The 23,252-nt window shown below is 46.7% G+C and overlaps 1 protein-coding gene across 1 annotated transcript in view; it reads right to left on the bottom strand.

Moving 5' to 3' along the window:
* Nucleotides 1-15,658, bottom strand: part of GAL3ST1 (galactose-3-O-sulfotransferase 1) — a 29,539-nt gene extending 13,881 nt beyond the window's left edge. The window contains exon 1 of the mRNA XM_019539261.1: nt 15,164-15,658. The gene's annotated coding sequence lies outside the window, so the exon portion shown is untranslated. The remainder of the gene's footprint in view (nt 1-15,163) is intronic.
* Nucleotides 15,659-23,252: the final 7,594 nt, after the last annotated feature.

The following is a 23,252-nucleotide window of genomic DNA, read 5'->3' as shown; positions in this document are numbered from 1 at the left end:
AGCAGCGCTTTGCCTCTCGTTGGGCCATAGACTTCTTGAGTCAGGTAGAGGTCATCCACGCATGAGAGAAAGCTTTGCGCCCGCTCAGATTTAGCTGAGTGATCTTCCCACGAGATGTCCGGGTAATTGAAGTCACCCATGACAACCAAGGTCCTGGAGCAAGCGACCTCCTAAAAGGAGGTGTCACTTCTCTAAGCCCATAGATAAACTCGTTACCAGAGCCTGGTAAACTTAATCATTTTGTATCCCACTATTCTATCCACTGGACCATTTTCACACACCCAATCAGGAGTAGACAGCAGAAGTAACCTATGTTAACCACTGTCTCCTGTTGCCTCTTCTTTCAAAGGTAATACATTAACTCCTACCCTGGAGAATGACTGCAACTGAAGGAGTTGCCAAGAATGTAAATAATGTGCTGATTATGACATAATACAGCATGCGTGACCTGCACTTCACAGGACCACGCTCCAAGGATGGCTGTCACACCCCTGGTGGCTACATGATTCCTGCTCCCACCACTCTGGCTCCGTGGGGTACCCTCCTTCTTCTTTGCCTGCTGCACTTTGATGGAACTACTCTGATGTTAAGGCTGCCCTTGTTGGCTCTGGCTGGCTGGTACCTCTTGTACCTGGCTGGGCCCAGTCTTGTCCCTCAGACACTAAGTTGTGGCCTCTAGCTGTATCAGCACCTCAGGATACTATATTCATTATAGCCTGTATTTGTGGCTCCATCCTTCCCTGTAAACATACCCATGCCATGTTCATATGGAGGCAGCCCCCTTGTTACAATGCAGCTTTTGGCCCTCCAGCCTTGAACTTCTGCCTGAACCTCAGTCTTCTCAACCTTGGACTTTAATTCTGGCTGCTCCCCTCAGCCCAGGTCCACTGCCCCTTGGCTTGACTTGGCCCCAGCACTTTGGGAAACCTTGGCTCCTGGACCTCGGCCCCTTCTCATATTCATGTGGTCTGGGCCCCTGTCTCATGTTCTGGGCCCCTGGCCCCCAAACCAGGCTGCTCTCTCTGTGTCAGCCTCAGCCCCCTGGGTCCCTGACCCCAGGCAGGGCTGCCTCTCACAATGCCCCACCAGGCCCCTCTCTGTGGCCTCCACACGTCCCCTGTAGCCACAACCTAGTCCTCTGGTATCCAGGTCAAAACATAACATAGATTCATAGATTCATAGATGCTAGGGTCGGAAGGGACCTCAATGGATCATCGAGTCCAACCCCCTGCCAGTGGCAGGAAAAAGTGCTGGGGTTGTGTGACCCCAGCCAGGTGCTTGTCCAGTCTCTTCTTGAAGACCCCCAAGGTAGGGAAAGCACCACCTCCCTTGGGAGCCCATTCCACATTCTGGCAGCCCTAACTGTGAAGAAGTTCTTTCTGATGTCCAACCTAAATCTGCTCCCTTTGTGGCCGTCGTTTCTGATTATTGCAAGGGGTGCTCTTCACAGGTGCCCTTCCCCCTCCGCCGGTGAATCTGTATGCTGCCACAAGATCCCCCCTCAGCCTTCTCTTGCAGGGGCTGAAAAAGGTCCAGGTCCCTCAGCCTTTCCTTATAGGGCTTTCCCTGCAGGCCTCTAACCATACAAGTGGCCCTCCTCTGGACCCTCTCAAGGTTATCCACAACCCTCTTGAATTGCGGCGCCCAGAATTGGACACAGTACTCCAGCTGTGGCCTGACCAGTGCTGCATAGAGGGGAAGCATCACCTCTATATAACATAAATGCAAGCAAGCTGTTTCACAACTAAAAGTTGTCCTAATCCAGGGTTAGTGTTGCCCACAAACCATACCTCCCTTGGAGCCCTGTCATCTCAGCTCCCTTGAGTGGCTTGGGTGTCTGCCTGGCAGTTTCCAGCATCCCCTCTTTCCTAGGCATTCCTTTCTGCAGCATGCAGGGGCAGACTGCCTGCTTGGCCTCAGGCACTCATGTCCCTTACTGTCCTATGGCTTCCCAGCCACACACAGGGGTTTCCAGGTTGGGTTGATTGATGGCCAGCCTGTCCTCCTTTGCTGCAGAGCCAGCTGTTCTCCCCTCTTAAAGTGACAGGAGTCTTGGCCTGTGTTACATTGAACATGTGATATAGTTGATTTTCATATATAATATTTGGGTAGTTTGAGCTTTTGGGATAAAGAGCCTCTAAAATAAGCACCGTCTGCTTCTTCTTTTTATTTTTAAATTGAAGCTCAAAGCCTCAATGAGAATCATGGTCCAATTGTGCTGGACGCTGTACAACACAGAATAAGAGACAGTAGCTTTCACAAAGATCTGGGACTTTTCATTGTGGCATTTTAAGCAAACCTTAGTGCATTGTCCTGGGAAATCTTAGAACATGGATATGCTCAAATACAGCTTTAAATTAGTCACATTATTTGGAGGATCATAGCACCCCTCCTTTCACTATCATACCTAGCTTGAAGTTTTAACGGTGATCCTACCGAGTGGCATTATAACAACCTGGTCCCAAAGGATTCCCTTGAAATACCACGTAGGATGAGATCACAGGCAGTTTTCCAAGCAACACACAAATTCTCTTCTGTTGGAACCCTCCATCACCAGCGCCCACTGCTGATGAGGCCATGCCAGGTCCCTTCTTCACCAGATCATCTTTCTGAGCTGGTCAAGCCATCCCCTGGCTGCTTGGGCATCTAACATGCCATCTAAACAAGCAGATGGCAACAAAAACAATTTAAAGAAACTAGAAATAGCAACTGTATACTTCCTAACTGGTAAGTCTCAGTTGTTGGGCTGGCTAGTGCCTGCCAGGCCTCCTGCAGAGCTTGTAAACTCTGTAGAAATTCCCACAGCTTCTCAAGTACCCTTTTTTCAGGTGATAGTAGCCTCTCCTCACACTAAAGACACTCCAGGACCAACTTGGTTAGGCTGCTGTTAAGGATGAGAGAAAGGACTAGAAACTCAGACAGACAAAATGCAAAAGAACACTGTAGTTATAGAAAGCATCTCAGTCCCATTAAGCATGGCTGGTGCTGGGATGGTCAGAACAAAGACGCCATGTGCCCAGTGCAGCTGCTGTAGAAACTGAAATGGTGGAAGAGAGGATGATGATTGAGTGAGCAACTCTTAGTCAAGATGTAACTGTAGAGCACAATACTCAGCATTATTGCACACTTGTATATTACTAATTATAATTCTCCAGGGACACTTTCACATAAGAGTGGATTAAGGGTTCAGTGGAGACTCCTTGGGCCCACAGAGTCTAGATTCCAGGATCCATGCAATAAAAATCATAGAATCATAAGGTTGGAAGGTACTTCAGGGTCATCTACTCCAGCCCCCTGCACAAATGCAGGATGAACTAATCCCAAATCATCCTTACCCAAATGGCTACCCAGCCTCCTCTTGAAAACTTCCAATGAAGAATTTCTAAAATAACCCTGGCCAGTTCATTCTGTTGTCTTACTGTTCTAAAAAGAGTACAGAAGTTTTCCTGATATCTTCTCTAAATCAACCTTTCTGTTATTTTAAACAACTGTTTCATGCTCTTGCCTCTGAGATAAGGGGGAACAATTGCTCTTTTACTTCTTAATGGCAGCCTTTCAAATATTTGAAAACTGCTGACTTGTTCCCCCTTAAATGTTTGCCAAACTAAACATACCTAGCTCTCTCAATCTTACTGTATAAGGCTTGCTTGCCAATCCCTTTATCATTTTGGTCACCTGCCTGTGAACCTTGCCTACTCCTCCACATCCTTCTTAAAATTAAAGGCCCGGAACTGCACACAATATTCTAGATGAGGCATAACCAGGACTGAGTGGCATATTACCTCCTGTGTCTTACACTGTCAATGCAGCTCAAAATTACATTTGCTTTTTTTGTGACTGGTCACATTGCTGAATCATGTTGAGTCTGTGCTGCACCAAAACCCCCAGAACCTTCTTCTCAATCATCAACAGACAATTATCTCCCATTCTGTATCTGTGCATTTGATCATTCTTCCTTACATGTAGCACCTTGCATTTGTCTGCCCTGAACCTCATTCTGTGGTCTCCAGTCCAGATCTCCAATCCATTAAGTTCTTTTTGAATTTTACTCCTGTTATCCATTGTTGACAGTCCTTACCAGTTTCATGTCAACTGCAAAATCGATAATGCTACAAATAAATTAGCTCTCTCTTCTGGCATACAAATCTTTAATAAATATATTAAAGAGCACTAGGTCCAGGACAGACCCCTATAGAGCCATGCGTGAAACCTCCTGTCATTCAGAAACCAATCCATTTATAATTATCCTTGCTTGAGGCTACTGAGCCAATTATGTACCTACCTTATAGTAATTTTTATCTAGCCCACATTTCTCCAGTTTACTTGTGAGAATGCCACATGGGACTTTATCAAAACCTTACTGAAGATCAAGTATAGTACGTCCACTGCATTCCCTTCATCCACCCAATTCGTTACTTTGCCAAAGAAGCAGATCAAGCTGGTATGGCAAGGCTTGTTCTTAACAAACCTACCCTACTTGCTAGTATGTCATGCTGGAACCCTTCTGCCTCCTCCAGGTGTTTGCAAGTGACTTCTTTACAAATGGCTCCAGTAACTTTCCATGTTTTGAAGTCAGGCTGACTGGTCTGCAATTCCCCAGGTCCTCCTTTTTCCCTAAACAACTTTGATACTCTCTTTAGTTGTCATGTCTCTTCATCTTTCTCCTTCTTTATCTATATAGTTTTTGTTAGTTGCCTGATGGCAGCTTATTTTATGAGGAAACCAAGGCAAAGTCGTTTTTTTCTGTACAACATATCTATAGAATCCCTTGTTGTTGTCTTTAACTTCCCTTCCAAGGTGTAACTCATTTTCATAGTCACAGAATCATAGAAAGTTAGGGTTGGAAGGGACATCAGGAAGTTATCTAGTCCAACCCCTGCTTAAAGCAGGACCATCCCCAACTACATCATCCCAGTCAAGTTTTTGTCTAGCCAGGTCTTTAAAGCCTCTAAGGATGGAGATGCTACAACCTGTCCACTGTAACCTCCAGGTCCTCTTCTGCAGAGCTGCTGTTTATCCTGTAGGTCCCCAGCCTGTAGCAGCGCATGTGATTGCTCCATCCTAACTGCAGGACTTTGCACATTTCCTTATTGACCATCATGAGATTTCTTTTGGATCAATCTCCCAAGTTGTCAAAGTCTCTCTGAATCCTAGCCCTACCTTCCAGCGTATCTACTACATCGCCTCAGCTTGGTGTCATCTGTAAACCTGCTGAGGGTACACTCCATCCAATCTTCCAGGTTGTTGGTGAAAATATTGAATAAAACCAACTCCAGAATCAACCCCTGGGGCACTCCACTTGATACTGGCTGCCAACTAGATATCGAGCCATTGATTACTACCTTTTGAACTCAACAATCCAGCCAGTTTTCTAGCCACCTTACAGTCCATTCATTCAACCTGTACTTCCATAGCTTGCTTGAGAGAATGTTATGGGCGACTGTATCAAAAGCCTTGCTAAAAACAGGGTATATCACATCCATTGCTCTCCCTATATCCACAAAGCCAGTCATCTCATCATAGAAGGCAATCAGGTTGGTCAGACTTGACTTGCCCTTGGTGAACCCATGCTGTTTCTACTCACCTCAGTCTTTCTGAGCATCAGGATGATTTGTTCCTGCATCCTCAGTAAGGTTTCTTTAAAATACAGCCGGGTCTCCTCAGACAGGACTCCGAGGGAATCCTGCCTATCAGTTCTCTAAGCAAGTCAAACCCTGCTTTTCTGAAGTCCAAGGTCCTTAATCTCCTGCTCTCCTTCCTTCCTTCCTTTCCCCAGGATCCTGAACTTAATCACCTTGTGGTTGCTGCTGCCCAAATTGCCATTCACTACTACATTGCCCACCAATTCTTCCCTGTTTATGAGCAGCAGGTCAAGAAGAGCACAGCCCCTAGTTGGCCTCTCCAACACTTGCACAAGGGTGTTGTCCCCAACGCTCTCCAAAAACTTCCTGGGTTTCCTGTGTACTGCTGAATTGCCCTCTCAGGAGATCATGGGTGATTGGTGCCTCCCGGGGGCACCAGACTGCTAATGGTGGGGCAGGGTCCCCCAGTGGCAGATCGCCGACTGGGGGGGGGCGACCACTGGCCAGAAGTGCACTTCCATCTGCACTTTGGGTTTCGCAGCTGGTGCTTCCAGGGGGTGCACAGCTGATCTCAGAGGGTACACGTGCACCCGTGTGCACCTCCTGCACATTGTCAATGCAGGAGATGTCAGGCTGATTGAAGTACCCCATGAGAACCAGGGCCTGTGATCTGGAAACTTACACAACTTGTTTGAAGAACGCCTCATCCATCTCATCCTCTTGGTCTAGTGGTATAGCAGACCCCCACCACATCATCACCCTTGTTGCTCTCCCCTGTGACCCTAGCCCTGAGACAGGCCTATCTCCAGTTTTATACTGAGCTCTGAGTAATCATATAGCTCTTTTACATACAGCGCAACTCCTCCTCCTCTTCCCCCCGTCTGACTTTCCTGAACAGTTTATACCCACCCATGACAGTGCTCCAGTCATGTGAGCTCCCACCAAGTGCTTGTTATTCCAATCATGTCATAGTCTGGTGACTGTGCAAGGACTTCCAGTTCTTCCTCCTTGCTTCCCAGGCTCTGTGTATTTGTGTACAGACACCTGAGGTAACTAGCCAATTGCCCTCCTTTCTCAGGCAGAATGAGAAGGCCTCCGCTGTTGCTCCCTTCTGTTTGTTCCTCCCCCGGGTCACCCACTTCCCCACTTACCTCAGGGCTTTTGTACCTTTACTTTCATGATTTTGTCTCCGCAAATTCTTGCTATTTCCTGGTATGCGCCTTAGTGCCGTGCTCTTCCTTCGATTACCTGTATGTTTTTCTTTTGATTCTGCGGCATCCAAGATGCTCCTTATGTTGTTACATTGGTCTCCTGCCTTTCTTTTTGTGTTTCTGTCATGTCAGAAGAGTTTCTTGTTGAACTTCCAGTACTGTGCCCTTTAGAAACTGCCAACCCTCCTGGACCCCTTCTTCCTTCAGTCCTTCTACTGGACCTTACATAGACAGCACTTCTCTGAATTGATTGAAATTTGCTGTTTTGAAGTCATATATCATCATTCCGCTTTCCCTATCTTATAATCATGACTTCTATCATACAGGTTTACTGTCTGAGAGTTTCAGGGTTTTCCACCAGGACAGAGTAATAATAGGAGGTAACTTACAGTGGAGCAAAGAGCTAGGAATGCCGTGAACAGTCTGAGCCATGGTGGAGGGGGTTGCACTGGGTCCAAATCACCTTTGTTTTAATTCACCCACTGGGTGTTCCCTGATATACATAGTCACAGTGACCAGGGATCCAACTGAGCATTTGAGGAAGTACATAATCCTGTTTTTCTGCTCCAGACTCCAGGCAGCATGCCACATGGGAGTTGTGTCTCTGGTCCACTTAGATTATAGGCTGGAAATAGTTTGTAATGAAAACCTTCATAGCCACCTAAATCATACCAAAGGTTACAATAATCCTCTGGGAGATGACAGGTTTTAGTAGCTCTGTAGGATAGTCAATACTACATGGCAACAAGTTAGATATAAACCCACCTTTGTTTTCTTCTGATCAATCCTGAACTTCAAACCTTCATTTTTTTATAGTAATCAATCCTGAACTTCAAACCTTCTTTTTTTTATAGTAATCAGTGCCCCACATTCTCCCCGTAACACTCACTGACCTGCTTTTCCTTTAAAGAAACTGTTATTTTAGTGCTCAGGGATCTCTCTGAATCACTAAAAAGATTGTGTAAAGACCATATATAGCCTGTTAAAAGGGGCTGTGTTTTGGAGAAGGCAGAAGTTGAAGCTGGAGAAAGCCAAGGAATGTAAGGCTTCTTTCTGGAGGGTGCATCTCTGTGAGTGTGAAACCTCAGCTTCCCACATTTATAGACACACACTCCAAAATTTTCCAGGGCACATCTCTATAGGAGGGGAAAGCAGGGCAGGCACTCCCAGGGCTTGAGGGGCCCTATTTTGCATGGAAACTCTTAAAGCATGAAAGATTGGGCCCTTCAATCATTATTGCTAAATATAAAACTAATTTCTTCTGTTTATCTTTTTATCAAGGAGCTTTTCATGTACCCTGTCAATAAACGTCTAATCACAGACACTGTCTATGACCTAAGCTTTACCCAGGTTTAAAATGAACAAAGGGACAGATTTTATTGCATGGCATGTAATTAACTTATAGAATTCTTTGTCACAAGATGTTGTGGTGGTTAATAATTTATGTAGGCTATAATCATGTAGGGTAGGTCCGTTATTTGGTACTAGACACTACAGTTAGGGGTAAAATCTACAGATCAGGATTTCCAAGGCCTCTGAATGATTCCTCCCAACAGGAGGCAGTAGCACTCACATGCACACACGTGCACAAAATGAACCTGAATCCATCTACCAAGGGCCATGGGGCACAGAAATGCATCTAAACAGGTCTACTCTATGCAGCAGATATAAAGAGATACAGAGCTACATGCAAACACATCTGAGTCAGTCTAGAAGGGGGATATGCACACATACTTGAACATGTCTAGTTCACTCCAGCAAAGGGCAGCATAGACCAGAGGGGCATTGCCCAGAGCAGCATTATGAAATAGTGTGGTACGTTTGACTTTTTCACCAGCTGTAACAAAAAGGGCTTCTTCATTGCTCATGCCCCCGTGAACCCTGCCTCTCCTCCTCCCTCAGGGGAAGCTCCCTGCTGCACTGTTATTCCATGGTATATGAAGACACAGGGACATGCTTGGCCTTGTGCCCAAACAGATGTTAATCCTTCCCATCTTCCTTATATACATGGTGCATATGGCCCTTCCTGCAAAACACAATACCCTGTACCTGTCTCTCCTACCCCCACAATTTGTCCAGGAAATTCAGAGGCAGTCAGCCAGGAACAGAGGGAAGTTAAAAAGGATACAGCACCTGCAAACCATCAGCCACAACTTGCAATAGATCAGCTGTCTGAAGCCCAGGGGAAGAGAAGGCATGGGCGAATCCGGTACCTGACACTCACTGAGACTGAAGCCACTTGCTATGGTGTGAGTAACTGCATTGCAGCAGTGCTGTCCTCTGTGTCAGGACAAGGAGACATGCTACGCAGGGCCCTGCAGCGGTAGCAGGACAGCTGCTCACAGATATGCTGAGATCCAGAACAGACACAGGCAGGGCCAGCTGGGTGGAGGTGGGGAGGTGCCTGAGATCTGAAGGGCCATCTAAGAGGCAGATCAAATTATTCGAACAGGATCTAGAGGAGCCTTGAACAGGAATCACTGTGAAATCAAAAACAGAACTGAAAAGGGTCAGCAGTGGGCAACAGGAGAGAACTCTCCTAGGGGAAAAAAGAGGGACCGGCAGTGGGGCGCATGCACCTCGTGTTTATTTCAGGGAGAGAAAGATGGCCAGAGAGGGGTCTGTATTTTGCTTATTGCATTTGAAATCCAGGCTGCTTGTGTTAGAAGACTCTGCAGATGACTACTGTAGGGAAAGTGTCTCCCTACCACTGGTGGCTCTATGGCACCCATCATCATGATGCTTCCAGGCAACCTATATCATCATAGGAGACTGAAGCTGAGGGAAAGAGGGGGAGAGTTTCAGTCCAATGTTTGCACCTTTTATAGCCCAAGTCTGTTGTTTGTGCTCCCCATATTCCCAGGGTGTTTGGGAGCCAGTTTAGGTCAATTTAGGCTCTACTTCCTAGGGGCCCCTGTGGGCACCAGCAGGGGAGGAATAGCTGGAACATGGCATACCTTGACCACCCCCTTTTCTTCCCTTGGCCTACCACTGCTCTGCCATCCCAGCTCTGGCTGACCCCTGCAGAAACAGCTGGGAATGGGCATAGCACAAAGGTGTGGTAGCAGCTTTTTGCCAGCAAAGAGTCCTTTATGTCAGTATATCCCAGGGCTAGTTTTGACCCTTTTAAGGCCCCCTTTTTACCATTCTCACAAAATGTGGCAGAAAGGGCATGAATGGAGAATCAGCTTTCAGTATTTAACACTTAAAATGCCTGTATCTAATGAGAAGACACCTTTGTTACCAAACAACACTTTTTAACCTGGGGAACAAAAGCAGGCAATACGCATGCTCTGGGACCTTCAGGAGTTCTTTGCTTAAAGTTAGCAAGATTCAGATTTAATCTCTCTGCGATTTCTAAGGTATAGAATTAAAAAACAAAACAAAACAGTAAAAGCTAAACAAGAACCCCAGGTTCCTCTTTCTCCATCACACAGCAGCAAAAAAAGAGGACAGTTCCAATATTTAAATTTTTTTGTGAGTTATGTTTAAGGATGTTGTCAAGGACAATACCATATTTATCCGAATATAAGATGATGCTGAATGAAAGACAACCCCACAATAATTAGATTCTACACACAGAAAATGATACATTTATTATAATTTTCCATGTATGAAATCTAATTATTGAAGGATCATCTTAAATTTGTCATCATTCGCCCCCCTACTGCAGGTGAGGGGGAGAGGTGATGAGGGAGTCAGTAATGGTGGGGGACAGACAGTGGTGGTGGGGGTAGACAGTGGGAGCGGCAGCAGGGGGGCATGTCGTAGGGCAGGCAGGGGGAAGTAATGGGGCAGGCCATGTGGAAGCAGTGGGGCAAATGGTGAGAGAGACAGGCAGCATGCCTCCTACTGCCTGTTCCCTGTCGACCTTGCCCCCTATTGTGTCTGCCCCTCTCTGCAGCCTCAGGTTGCCCCAATTCCCCCTTCCCCTGTTTCCCCCCTCCTCCCTTCTCCACACCACTTCTGCCACCTGCAGCCTCAGGTCCCTGCCCCCCTTTCTGCCATCTCCCCCCCACCCCGAAATCTCTCCACTCTTGTCTGCCCTTCAACCCCCCTCCTCTCCCCACCCGCCTTACCTTTGCTTCACAATGGCAGGCTCCATCCCTGCTGCAGCCCAGGGCACAGAGCATGGCTCCAGCCCACCCTGTAGAAGTGGCACAGAGCCAGCACTGCTGTTCTAGCCTGGCCTCAGCCCCAGCCCATGCTGCCTTGTACTCAATTGTAAGGTGAGGGGCTTTTTCCCACATGTTAAATGTGGGAAAAACTCCTCATCTTCTAATCCAGTAAATACAGTATTTTTTTCCACCTGTGTAAGCTTCCAACAGTAGTGCCTTGGCTGTATCAGTAGGGGCTGTGCCAGGTGACCTTCCTCTCAGCAGTGCCCTGACTATATCATTTGAGATTCCCATCATGTAAGATGTCTGTCTCTCTTTTTCATTTTCTCTGTTAAAGGAAGGGAGAGGGCTGGGTGCTGCTCCGTGCTGATGGCATTATGCAGCTGAGATTCTCATTTCAATGAATAATGAATAGAAAATGTAAATAGATCCTGATGTTGAGGACAGAGACTGGTAACAGGACGCCCTTATCCCTGACACCCGACACTGCAGCTCAGTGTCTCCAATACAGCCATCTGCTTCTTTTCCACTGAGACTGGCCCATAGAAATAGTTTGGAACCGGATACAAACTAAAGGCGAGGGGAGGAGATGTGGGGGGCAGCTCCTCTATTGACATTGTCTGCTGAGATAGACCTCTCACAAGGCTACTGCTTTCACCCATGCTCCTTCTTTAGCCCTTCTGCCCTTCCTTGTATAATCCTGAGCCTGAGGTTTGAAAAGCTGAACACATTCCTATCAGCCTGGTGGCAGCATGTATAACCTTTATAATGACCTGCTTCTTCAGAGTCATTCAGGACAAAGTTGGTGTTTTATCAGAACTCTTCTTCATCTGGCAGAATGGCTCTGAGGGCGAGGAGGAAGACCTTGGGTTTCTTAGGCTTGCTGCAGGAAAGGTCTTCTTTGGGGCATGAGAGACACATTCCACTTGCCACTGGATTCATCACCATTTAACACTTTTGGGTTTCAGCCCCATCACAGACAAAGAGGGAGTCTACAGGATATAAAAAAATGACTCAGATACTAAGGGATGGCAGCATGAGGAATCCACATGGTAAATGAGGAAGTTGTTCTTGGAGAAGCTGCACTATAGATGATTGTCCCTTGTCTTACAGCATGAAAGCATAACACCCCAACACTGAGCAATCCTCACAGATTCAGGCTAAGTGTTATTGCATCAGGCAAGCAGTTGTCTCTCCCTGTGGCCCACTGAGATGCACCAAAGGACCCTCAAACCCTACTGTCAAGGTGACTGTCAATGGATAGGTCTAGTAGAGAAGAGAATCCAGATGAATAGTCTCTCTAGGGAACATTCCCTTTAGTTATGTTCAAGTATGGCAGTAATGGCAGGATGACAGTCTAGGTTCTTCTAGCACCTTTTATCCTCAAGGAGCACAAAGAAAGGATCACTTCACTCAGCACTGACATGTAGCCACCTCCGGGGTAGAACATGGCAGCTGAACTAACAGACTCCCAAAGTACTAAACAACAATTTGAGATATAAAATCCTATAGTCTATCAAGATTTCAGAGGAATCTTACAGGACAGTAGAATATAACAACACTGGAGTTGGAAACTGGCCCGGACAAAGGCTATCGTGTGAGTTGGAACCTTTAAAGCCCACTAAGTCTGGACTTCGGTTTTACAGCTCAGCCAAAAAAACCAGCAACTTCATCAACATACGGCCCCTTACTGTCACCCAGTGGTAGGGGAAGGACTTCCTTATACACTGTAGTCTGTAAAGGGCTCTAGGAATGCTACTGAAATTTAAGGGACTGCTATTACAGCTTGGTTTGGGAACACTGAGACTCTCTTTGAAGAAACCAAGTGACTCGGAAAAAGTCACCAGCACTGTGAGTGTCCATAACGGTGTCTCCATTGCTACACAGAAACTATCTATGTGAACAGAAAGAGCCTTAAGCAGGCAGCAGATTTTCCATTGCTAAACCAGGATAAATCACTCTTTTCAGCAGTAGAAGGAAAGCAACTTCGGCAATCATTAAATGCTGCCCCACACATATGCAGCCTCCTGTGCAAAGGTCCCAGCAGTCCAGCTACCCTCATTACGGTCATTATCTACACAGAAAGTTCCACTTGTTTAACTGAATCAGGTTCTAGTCAATGTATGTTAATACAGTACAAAGCCATATGCACATTCTTAAGTTTAAAAATGGCTGACGGTGACCAAGTCAGTTGAAAACCAAATTACATTAAACTGAGGTAAGACAAATTTAAATCAGTACAAGTGTATTTACACTTGGCTAAACTGATTCTTTCTAAAACACACCTATATATTTAAACTGATACACATTAGTGTGTCTGAACCAGGCATAGAGCCTTGTTGTTCCTGACCAGTACCTTTGAAGTGAGCAAAGAGAGCACAAATGGACTATGACATCAATGGACTGGATGCCATGGAAAAATTACTCCTTCCCACTTTCTTACAGAGGGACCGCAAAACACGGACAAGTTAGGAAGCAAAACATCAGAGGTGCAAGGTATTGTTAAGATTAGTGTTTACATCAGGCACCTTCCTTCTGCCACTAACAGTCTTCCCAGAGAAGGGTCTCTATAATGGGTACTATGAAGTATCATGTTTTTAGTACCTCTCAGCATCAGAATGTCAGTTTCTGACTCTCAGCCTTGCAAATGGGGCCTGAGATCTGGGAATGAAGTTGGGCTCTTTTCTGCCTGTGCGTTAGTAATTAAAATCCTTTAGACCAGATTACATCCTCAGTGACACCTTTGTTTTCAGTAACCAAATAACTGATTCTGTGACTAAAACCCAGTTGCAGTTGCTGACGCATGCACTGGAATTGTGTAGTTTTGTGGAACTAAAATGCAACACAAGGTCCAACAATTCTTTCTTCCACTGAAGTCAGCAAATGTAAGTCTGAATCATTTAGGGAACAGACTGGTTAAGTGGGCAGGAGGTCTTTGTTATATGGCTGCATTTCGCAGGAGAACTCATCTCTCTGTTTCAAATTCACTTGCCCTTACTTGGTTTACTTACAATTTACCTTACACTTGCTAGAGCCAGTGAAAACATACCAGTGAGTTTCACATTTCCCCTCCTCCTAGGCTTGGCCACAAACATTGGAAGATGATGCTAAATCCAAACTATAATACAGCTATTGGTGACATCTGAAGAAAAAGAAAGTTCTGGGATTTACAGAGACTAAACTACCCTGCTGTGCCCCATCCCAGTTAGCACTTAGGCTGTTCAGGACAGCAATTAGTCTGAAGGAAAGTTCTCTAATCCTAAATCCATTTACACTGAACAGGGTACAGCTTTCCCCCTATTCCCAGGGATGCTGGTGGGAGTTTCCTCCTTCCTCCAAGTTTGAGCTCCTTTGGGATGTTTTTAGCAAACACTCTGGTGATTGCCTTTCTTGGCTCAGCCTCAGTATTGACTTTGCTTTAGATGAGTGGATTAATAATTAATGCATCCCAAAGGCAAGGAAGTAAAGAGAAGCACCTGTTCCCTGTGGCTCCCCTGTTAGCTGGAGTGGGCTTAGCTGTCAGTTTTACCATGGATATTTCAACTCCCTAAGTAGAGTATAACAGTAGCCCACCGTAGAGAAGGTATCCCCAACCGCCTCTCTCTCCCTCAGACAGATTGCTGTTTCCCTGAAGAAAGCATAGTCTTACAGCAACCTCCAACGACAGCATTGCTCCAGCAGCCCCTGTTCACCCCCACAGATACTGTTTCTCCAACAGTCCCCCCAGAAAGCCTGCTCTTAATGACATTTACCTGCAGATGGTTACATATCTAAGGGGAATACAAGAGCTTTCAGTTACCCTGCACATGCCTCTCCCCTCAACACCCACACAAAATTTCTATTCCACAACTCCCCTACAGATGCACTAAATTTCTCTTACAGTGTCAGCTATATCTGCACTCCTAAAGACAAGCACTACCCCTCACACATGCACGCAGAAACTCTACTACCCCATTTTAGACAAACACATATTCAGACACATTGTGCTATAGCTATACTGGCTCACTCACCCTTGCCCCACAACAAACACTCTCACTTATACACAGCCCCTCTTTCTCCTCCAAACCAACCCACTAGTAGTCACATGTACACAGTCCTTGATTTTCAAACAACCCAATGCCCTTGTATGACTATTCATGAACAGAATTCTCTGCACGCACATATACCACCCGCCCTGCACAGATGCACATTCACACACTGAAACACAGTCCTCACTGCAGCAGATCTCCCGTCAAATTTCCCCAAGCTTCACCTTTTTCTTCGCTTAAGTTCTTCTCTGCAAACCTTCCTCTTCCGCTTCTCTCCTCTCCAGGGCACAGTCGGATCAGACTGCACAGAAATGGCTTTGGGATGCTGCTCCGACATGGAATAGTCACCTCCTGGGCAGCTCAAACAGTGCCAGCTCTTACAAGGCAGTTTGTCCCTCTCTAGAAGTCACTACTGCTTTCCCTATGACATCCTCTCCATGCCTGGGCCATGCTGCCAGCTTGAGATTCTGGAGTCTCAGGGGAGATGGTTTCTTCCTATGCGTGCCAGCTATCTCTGAAATCTCTCTTCCCAGGTGCAGAGCTAGGACTGGAAACTCCCACCAGGTCCCAGAGAGAAAATGTTCGGGGAGTGAGCTTGCACTGCCACCCTAGCTGGCTCCCTGTCTCCATCTCTCCTCCCACTTCAAGGCAGCACAGAGAGCTCATTCACAACCCTCCCTTCCAGGGCAGTGAACAAGAGAACTGTTTGTATCCATCTGCAGCACTGACATCAACAAAGACATTGTCATCGGGACCATGCACGCCTTCCCCGCCTCTCCTGCTAAGTGCAGAAAAATCCAGCGCTCCCCAGCTAACCAACTGCAACAGGAGCCCAGGGACCAATGCACATAATTAAAACCGCCATGATTGGGAGCGCAAGACAGGCATAGGGGCTTCATTGTGGAGTGACCAGCTTTGGGATCAGGACCCATTTGATTATAGGAAGGGTTCCCACTGCTGGCTTATGGGGGAAGCCCCAACCATAATCTGCCAAAGGCAGGCGGCACTGCGTGGCTGGGATGTCTGCAGGTTCCCACCTCCAGGAGCAGCAATGAGCAAGGGTAAAGTTTATAGAACAGCTGAGATAAACAGTGGGAGGGGAAAGAAATCAAGGTTTGTTCTAGCCAGCAGGGTTTGAGAAGAGGGAGACAGAAAACCTGTCTGTAGCTTCTCATTAAAACATAAATGTCAGATTTAGTTAGTCTATAAGGTGTGCCTCTACCCTGCAATGATCCATTGGCCAGGAAGGGATTTTCATTTGCCAAGGGATATGAAGTGAATTCAGACCATGTAGCAGGCTACTCAAAAAAAGTCCCTGGAAGTCAATGGGAGTCTTTTCTGTGATTTCAGTAAGCTTTGGACTTGGCCCAGTGTGAACACTCAAACCTCCCCTGACTGGCACCAAATGTTACCTCCAGGGCACAGATTCACAAAATGTGAGGCGCGAGCTGTTGCCCAGAAAAGTGAAGTGAGCAGCAGCAATCTTGCTGCTTTCATGATAAGAGGAGCTGAGATTTGGACCCAAACTCTGTGACTTAGCCTTATCTATATGAGATACTGTCCACAGCAGAATTAGTCCCTGCTCAGCCCCATTCTCTCACTGAGTGACAGCTTGCCATTTCACAGCAATCCTGCTCAGACCGCCCCCTCCTTTTCCATCGTATCACACATCCCTCTTGCTCCTCAGTCAACTTTTTCCTTTCACTAATCCCCAGCCCCATTTTATCAATTTATTTAGCTAGACCTTAATGGCCTTAATCACTTCAGTATCTTAGTTCCTCTCAAGTTATTAAAATCACAGTAGCAATCACAGGGGCAAACTCTCCTGTGTTTTTTGAAAGACGATGGAGTTATTTTAGGAGTGTGGTAGGGAAGGCAAAGTGGACTGTTGTTCATGTTGTCTGTGGTTGTCTTCACTACAAAAAAGGCTGGTTATTTTTACTGTGGATAATGAACATGCACTAGCCTTCCCACTTTAAATCCTCATGAAACAGGCCTGCACTACACCTACATTATGACTGACTTGACCAAATTTCTGCTTTAGTTATCCTGTAGTGAAAACACATCTTTTCATGCCTCTGAAATCAAAGCTGGTGTGTGAAGAGATACTGTGGGGAGCCTAAACCAAAGAGATTATCTGAGATTAGCTGGCAGCAGATGAGCTGGGAGATCCTAGTTGTGCAGTTCACCGTGGCCAGGACTGGGTCTAACAGGATGGGATGTGGTGGTTTGGCTAGGCACAGAGGGAAGTGCTGGCATTTTGTGCTGCCCTGGTAATTGGAGAGCCAGTAGCACAGAGGATCTGGAAGGATCTCAAGAAAACAACTGAATTTGCAGCCAGCAGGCCAGTGCCCTCAAAATTAGGGGTTGGAGTAAGAGAAAGGAAGTCTTCACAGAGCTTCCCTCCTCCTACCAGCATTGCCTCAGACTTACTGGCTAGGGACAAACTGGTTTAAGTGATCAGAAACTGGTTTAAACCTGTAACAGAACAGATGTTCAATGCACATAAACCAGTCTGAAAATGGCTGAAACTGGTTTGAGATAAACCTGATTGAATGTAGTATCAAATTTAACTGATTTGGTTCAAACTGGTTTAACCAGTGTCTGTCCCAGACCCCTTGCTGGTTTAAGATAAACCAGACACCCTCAGCATCCCAAGATGCTCTCTGGGCTGGGTGGGGCTTTCTGCTCCACAGCACAGCTCCCTGGCTGGAGCTCTGGCAGAGACTTGCAGGCACAGCAGGGTCTGCCTGGCTTTTCCCTGCCCTACCCTTCCCTTGCAGGAAATCCTTCCCCTCACTCCCATCTCCCACAGCAGGGACCCCAGCCCCACAGACCCTAGGCATGTGGTATGCTAGCTAATGCAGGGATGTGTGTGTGTGTGTGGCCAATTTAACTGGGACAGGCAGACAGAACAGTGGGCTGTTTGGAGCGAATCAATAGGTCAGCTGGTAAGCTGTTTAAGAAGAGTTTGAAGTAATGGAGAGAGGCCTTTGTTTTTGCTGATTGGGTGATAAACATTGTTATCAGCCCCCTGCTGGCTTACTCCTGGGTTGGTTTCCTGCAGACAGTATAAAGATGCGGGGGGTGGGGATTGAAAAGCTCCATATCATCAACATATGCATGCACAGCACCCTCCCCCTTGCCTCAGAGTGCTAGCAGGGGGCTGGGGGCTTGAGCAGTGGGTAGAAAAGCCTGGGATGGTGCAGGCAGATCTCCTTAATCAGAACATCCTGCCCAGGCCTGGCTACACACCCCCAGCTCAGCATTGTGCAAAAGAAGGGAGGGTTGCTGTAGTGTCCCCTGGCTTCCAGCCTAAGCCACTGCAGGCATGATGTGCCTGAATTTCCTCAGTTCAGAGAGAATGTCTATCCAATTACAAACTGGTTCAGCCTAGCCAGATTAGACTAACCTGCAAAGACTGAATCAATTCAGGCTCAGGCTTTTTGAATGTCTGTCCCTAGCCACCAGATTCATCTTTAACCACTTCCTCTTTGTCTAGGTAGAAATCTCAGCCAGGCACCAATTGTTTACACGTCATGTAGGGCAGACACTGAGTGCCACCTATGCACTGACACTATTTCTATCTTGGGGTCTAATCATTTGCTCTCTTGCTACATATAGACACTTTAACTCTATTGTTTATCATTACATATTACCCTTTCCCTTTTAAATGGTCCTTTTGCAGTTTGCCCTATTGCACAGTCAGAAGTCCCCTCCAGGATAGCTAAGTCCAGGCCAGGACCTCAGGTGGTGATATCAGGCACCTCAAGAGAACTATAGGATCTGTCTGTGCCCTGAAACCTCATAAAACAGTTCCCTTTATGTTCATTACAATCACAGCATGTCTCTTTTTGTGACCCTGCATCCTTGCACCCACACATTTCATAGACTAGCACCATTAGCCCTGGGAAGTTTTGTGGCTTAGTCATTAGACCTGTCTTACCTGAAGCAAGAAATGCTTGCAGGGAGGTTAGTGTAAAATCCTTCCCTGCCTTTTCCTGCTGGGGACTGGTTGGGATCCTGAGCTGAAAGTTGCCTCTTCCAGGTCGGTGTTTGATTGGCATGGTCCCAGTTCATGAACGATTCCGCCCAGACCTGGCCTGGGAGCTGCCTGTAGACCTGCAAAGGGAGGAGGGACTGTGGCTGCTCCTGCAGTGCAAGCTGACTAAGAAGCATGAAGACAGGGTTTTGTTCAGAGGAAACAAACCATCCCTTTGCTGGCAGCACCTCGTGGGGAGCTGGGGACCAGAGCAGCCCACAGGCTCCTTTGTTTCCAGCAAGCAGCATAACCGGAGCTGAAAGGGGAGACTCGCGAATGCTCTTTCCGTCCACAGCGCAGTGGAACCCTGCTCCCATCCACTGGGACTGCCTAACATCACCCTACCCCCACAGGGCAGAATAGGGCCATTGTGCACCCAGCACCAGGCCTGGCTCCTTCCCATCTGCTTGAAAGACAGGCAGCTGCTTTTAAAGGGGACAGTGCCTTGGATCTTTGTACCCAAGGACTGCTGTGCCCTGCCCCAGAGCTCTAAGGGTCAAGCTCAGACGAAGTGAGCACTGCTAGAGCAGTGGAAGCCTTGTGCATTTGCTTGCTTTGCTGCTTGCTTCTCACCGTCTTCTTATGTCCTTTGAAATCCATGATGTCTCTCTCCCATGCCATCCTGCATGCCTGGAACTCCCTGTGTACCCTCTGTGTCCCACCACCCTTTCCTGGTACTTTGCTCTACAACACCCATATCTTCAGTTTTTGGACTCAAGTTGTACAGATCTCTTTTCCAAGCCTTATGCATACCAGGGCATTACGTTTTCTGGCAAATATGAACCTGTACATCTCTGTCAATACAGCAATGATAGGAACTACACACTGTAAAGAGTTTTGGAGCCTGCATATATTATAGCCAGTGATTTTTGGTGCCATTTTGTAACGTGCATCTAAACACATATTGTATATAAGCGCACACTGATGTCTGAATTACAGGACTCAAGTTCTTTTTGCTCCCAGCTGCTAGGTCAGTGTCCCCTTTCTCAAACACTGGATTTGGAACAGCAGAACAGCTTTTGTGCCCTGGGAAATTTTCCAATATTTGAATGTCATATTCAGCAAAGGGAGTCCTCACAGATTGCTTCAACAGGATCGTTCAGCATCATGTAATGGGAGACTGCAGCCAAAAACCTGACTCCATCCAGAATTATCCCCTGCTAAAACTCCTGGATGAGCCACAGGGCAGATCCAAGCTCTGTGGCTCAGGTCTGTCTTACAGGGACTAAGCCTACGCCAAGTTAGGCTCAACTTTGAGGCAACCCTCATGCAGGCTTGGCTTTAGATCTAGGCTATGCTGGAATTTGGCTCCAGGACTGAATTTGCCTCTCCCTGCCTTATTATGGCACTTTTCCATAATCCATTAGAATTGTGGAGCATAGCAAGGTCCTGTCTGTCTGCCTCCTGTCTAACCCTGTTTCCCTCATTTATGATCAGTGCAATGCTAACCTGTGGAACTCAATGCCACAGGATATCACTGAGGTCATGCATTTAGCACAGGGGTGGGCAATTATTTTGGACAGAGGGCCGCTTACAGAGTTTTGGCAAGCCATGGAGGGCCACATGGCAGGCAGCCAGGAGCAGATAAATACTAATTTTCTAGCTTTTTTAGGGGCCCCAGAGACCAGATAGTATGGCCTAGCAGGCCGCATCCAGCCCACAGGTCGCATTTTGTCCACCCCTGATTTAGCAGCATTCAGAGAGAATTATATTGATTAGAATAAGAACATCCAATGCCATTTTAGTTAAGATAAAAATGGAAGAGCTATCAACTTTTACACTTTAGGGCATCAGCAAATGCTAATTGCTGGGGGCGAGGGTTGTTTGTTTGTTTTTTAAGGAAAATTTTTTGTGTTCCAAGTCAAATCAGCCAAATCAATTCCAAATCCCCAAGTCATTAAAGAACTATATGTGGCCCTGCTACTGGCAAGCATCCTCCAACCCTGCCTGGGGCTTCAGATGCTTCCAAATCCTTCAGCAGGCATCCTAAATGCAGGCCCAAGCCCAGAGGTTTTGTTTGCCCTCAGCTGTATGGCTGGAGGAGCAATCTAGGGGGCAAGGAAGCTAATGCTCCCCTTGGCAAGATTGTAGATAACTGTCCAGTATGGAGGATTAATACCTTCTTCTGAAGCGTCTCTGTCAGTCAAGTGTGAAAGAGGATGCCAGGTCAGACTTGACACCTAACCACTACCTCATCAGTTCCTTCGGCTTCCAGCTGCTAGTTCAGTGTCCTTCCTGCCAAACACTGGATTTAGAACAGCAGAAAACAGCCCCCAATACTTCACATTGCTTAGGAGGGCCTGAGTCTCACTCTTGCTGAGTGGGCCCTCCCACCATCCTGCAGGCCAGCTCTGGAATGGGGAGAATTCCAGGCACATGCCAGTGACTCTGCTGCCAGGGCCTTTATTCATGAGTAGGAAGGGGGAGAGGCACAGCAAGTTTGTGTGCTCTGCCTTTGTATTTCTGATCAGATTGGCTGGCCACCACCTCCCACTTCCCTCTGTTCAGGGGTCAGAGAGGTAGCAGCCCACAAAAGTGAAAAAAGTAGCTATGAGCTACCAAGACAGAGACTTTAAAGGATGTGTGCTATGAAGCAGAGGAGCTTTATATTGGTTCATGCTGCCTGGTATAGGAGAAGCACTGACATTGTCCTGCACTCTGTCTAGCTTATGACCACTAGGTCTCTGCTCTATTTTGCAGGAAACTAGACACTTGCTGGACCTCTGGCTGTCTCCACTAGCCACCCAGTGCAGCTTCCCTCTGCAAGAGAGGTATGGGGAGGAGCTGGCTCTGCTGAACAGGAATCTGGCTAAAAGTAGCGAATGTAGAGTGTACCCCTGCCACGATGCTCAGTGTGACAGAATCAAACCTAGCAGAATGTCCCAGGTCTTAACAGTCTGCTGGTACAGCAGAGCACCAGGCTGCAGTATCGCATGCAGCAGCAATGGACGTTCAAAAGTGTTTAGTGTTTTAGCACTTAATCACGTGGTCATGCTGCAGGAGGACAATAAAGTATATCAAGCACTCTTGACTAAGAACCCTGCTCCCAAAACCCTTGATTCCTGTTACCATGAAGCAGTTTTAACTAACTAAAGTAGGGCTATGAAGCGGTTGGTAGACATCCATATCTCTGAAGTGCTGTGTTCTCCAGAATCTTAATTTAGAAACCTGTGAGACTATTTGTAACCCAGCTTCTATGTTGCCTCACAGAAATACTCCTTCCACTCCTGTCTCCAACAATTAATCCCATATAGCCCTATCAATTCCACACCCAACAATACTGATTTCCACTAGTCTTACTAGCACTGGGGGAAGGATGGGACTTCTGGTCTCAGAAGGATCCTGCTCCCATTGCACAGCTCCACCTTAACTTTCAGTGAAAAAAAAGATGATCCTCTTATGATTATGGTTGAGAAAAAAAGCCTCACAGACATGAATTTCTTGCACAGACTCTACCTGAGTCTGCAGAGAGCCTGGGACCATAGCTCCAAGAAGTATAAACTGCCCCAATCATGAGATGTTAACCCAATTACACAGTGGGCACATCTACATCTACAAGTACTAGAAGTCTGTGCAGTAACGGCTATTACTGTGCAGTCCCAGTGGCACACAGGTCATTTCTGACCCTATTGCACAGTAGATGGTTGCTATTGCACAGCAGCATCAGTGTCCCAGTTCATGCCAGCTGATGCTACATCACCATGGTGACATAGGATCTCATGTAGACGCACTCAGTGATAATGATTTATCTGACAATAGTGTTAACTGTGCAGATAAGAAAGGAAAGGGAGAGTCACAGATCTCCACAGCTTATTTTAAATGACATCTCATTCAGGTTCCAGGTGTGGATAGAAGATGCCATTTATTTTTCCCCAGTGAAGAAGCAATCAAGTCTAAGTAACTTAGGTATATTCCAGCTTCAAGAAAAGGATCAGAGGCCAATAAACCCCAAAAATTATTCAGTTATATTGAGAAAAGCTGAGCAATCTACTGTAAACAGTCTCACTTTGTCACTCAGGTAGCCAGAGCTTATTGGTAGACTTGGAAAAACTGCATCACCTTTTTTCCCTTTAAACTGGCTCCTGATTGACACATTAGTTTCATAGTTTCATAGTTTCTAGGGTTGCAAGGGACCTGAGTAGATCATCTAGTCTGACCCCCTGCCACGGCAGGAAAGAGTACTGGGGTCAAATGACCCCAACAAGATGTTCATCTAACCTCCTCTTAAACACCCCCAGGGTAGGAGCCTGCACCACTTCTCTTGGAAGCTG

Source organism: Crocodylus porosus, unplaced genomic scaffold, assembly GCF_001723895.1.
Source record: "Crocodylus porosus isolate Cpor-Errol unplaced genomic scaffold, CroPor_comp1, whole genome shotgun sequence".
NCBI classification, from domain to species: Eukaryota; Metazoa; Chordata; order Crocodylia; family Crocodylidae; genus Crocodylus; species Crocodylus porosus.
Note: the sequence above shows the minus strand (reverse complement) of the source record. Positions and strands in the feature narration are given on the sequence as shown.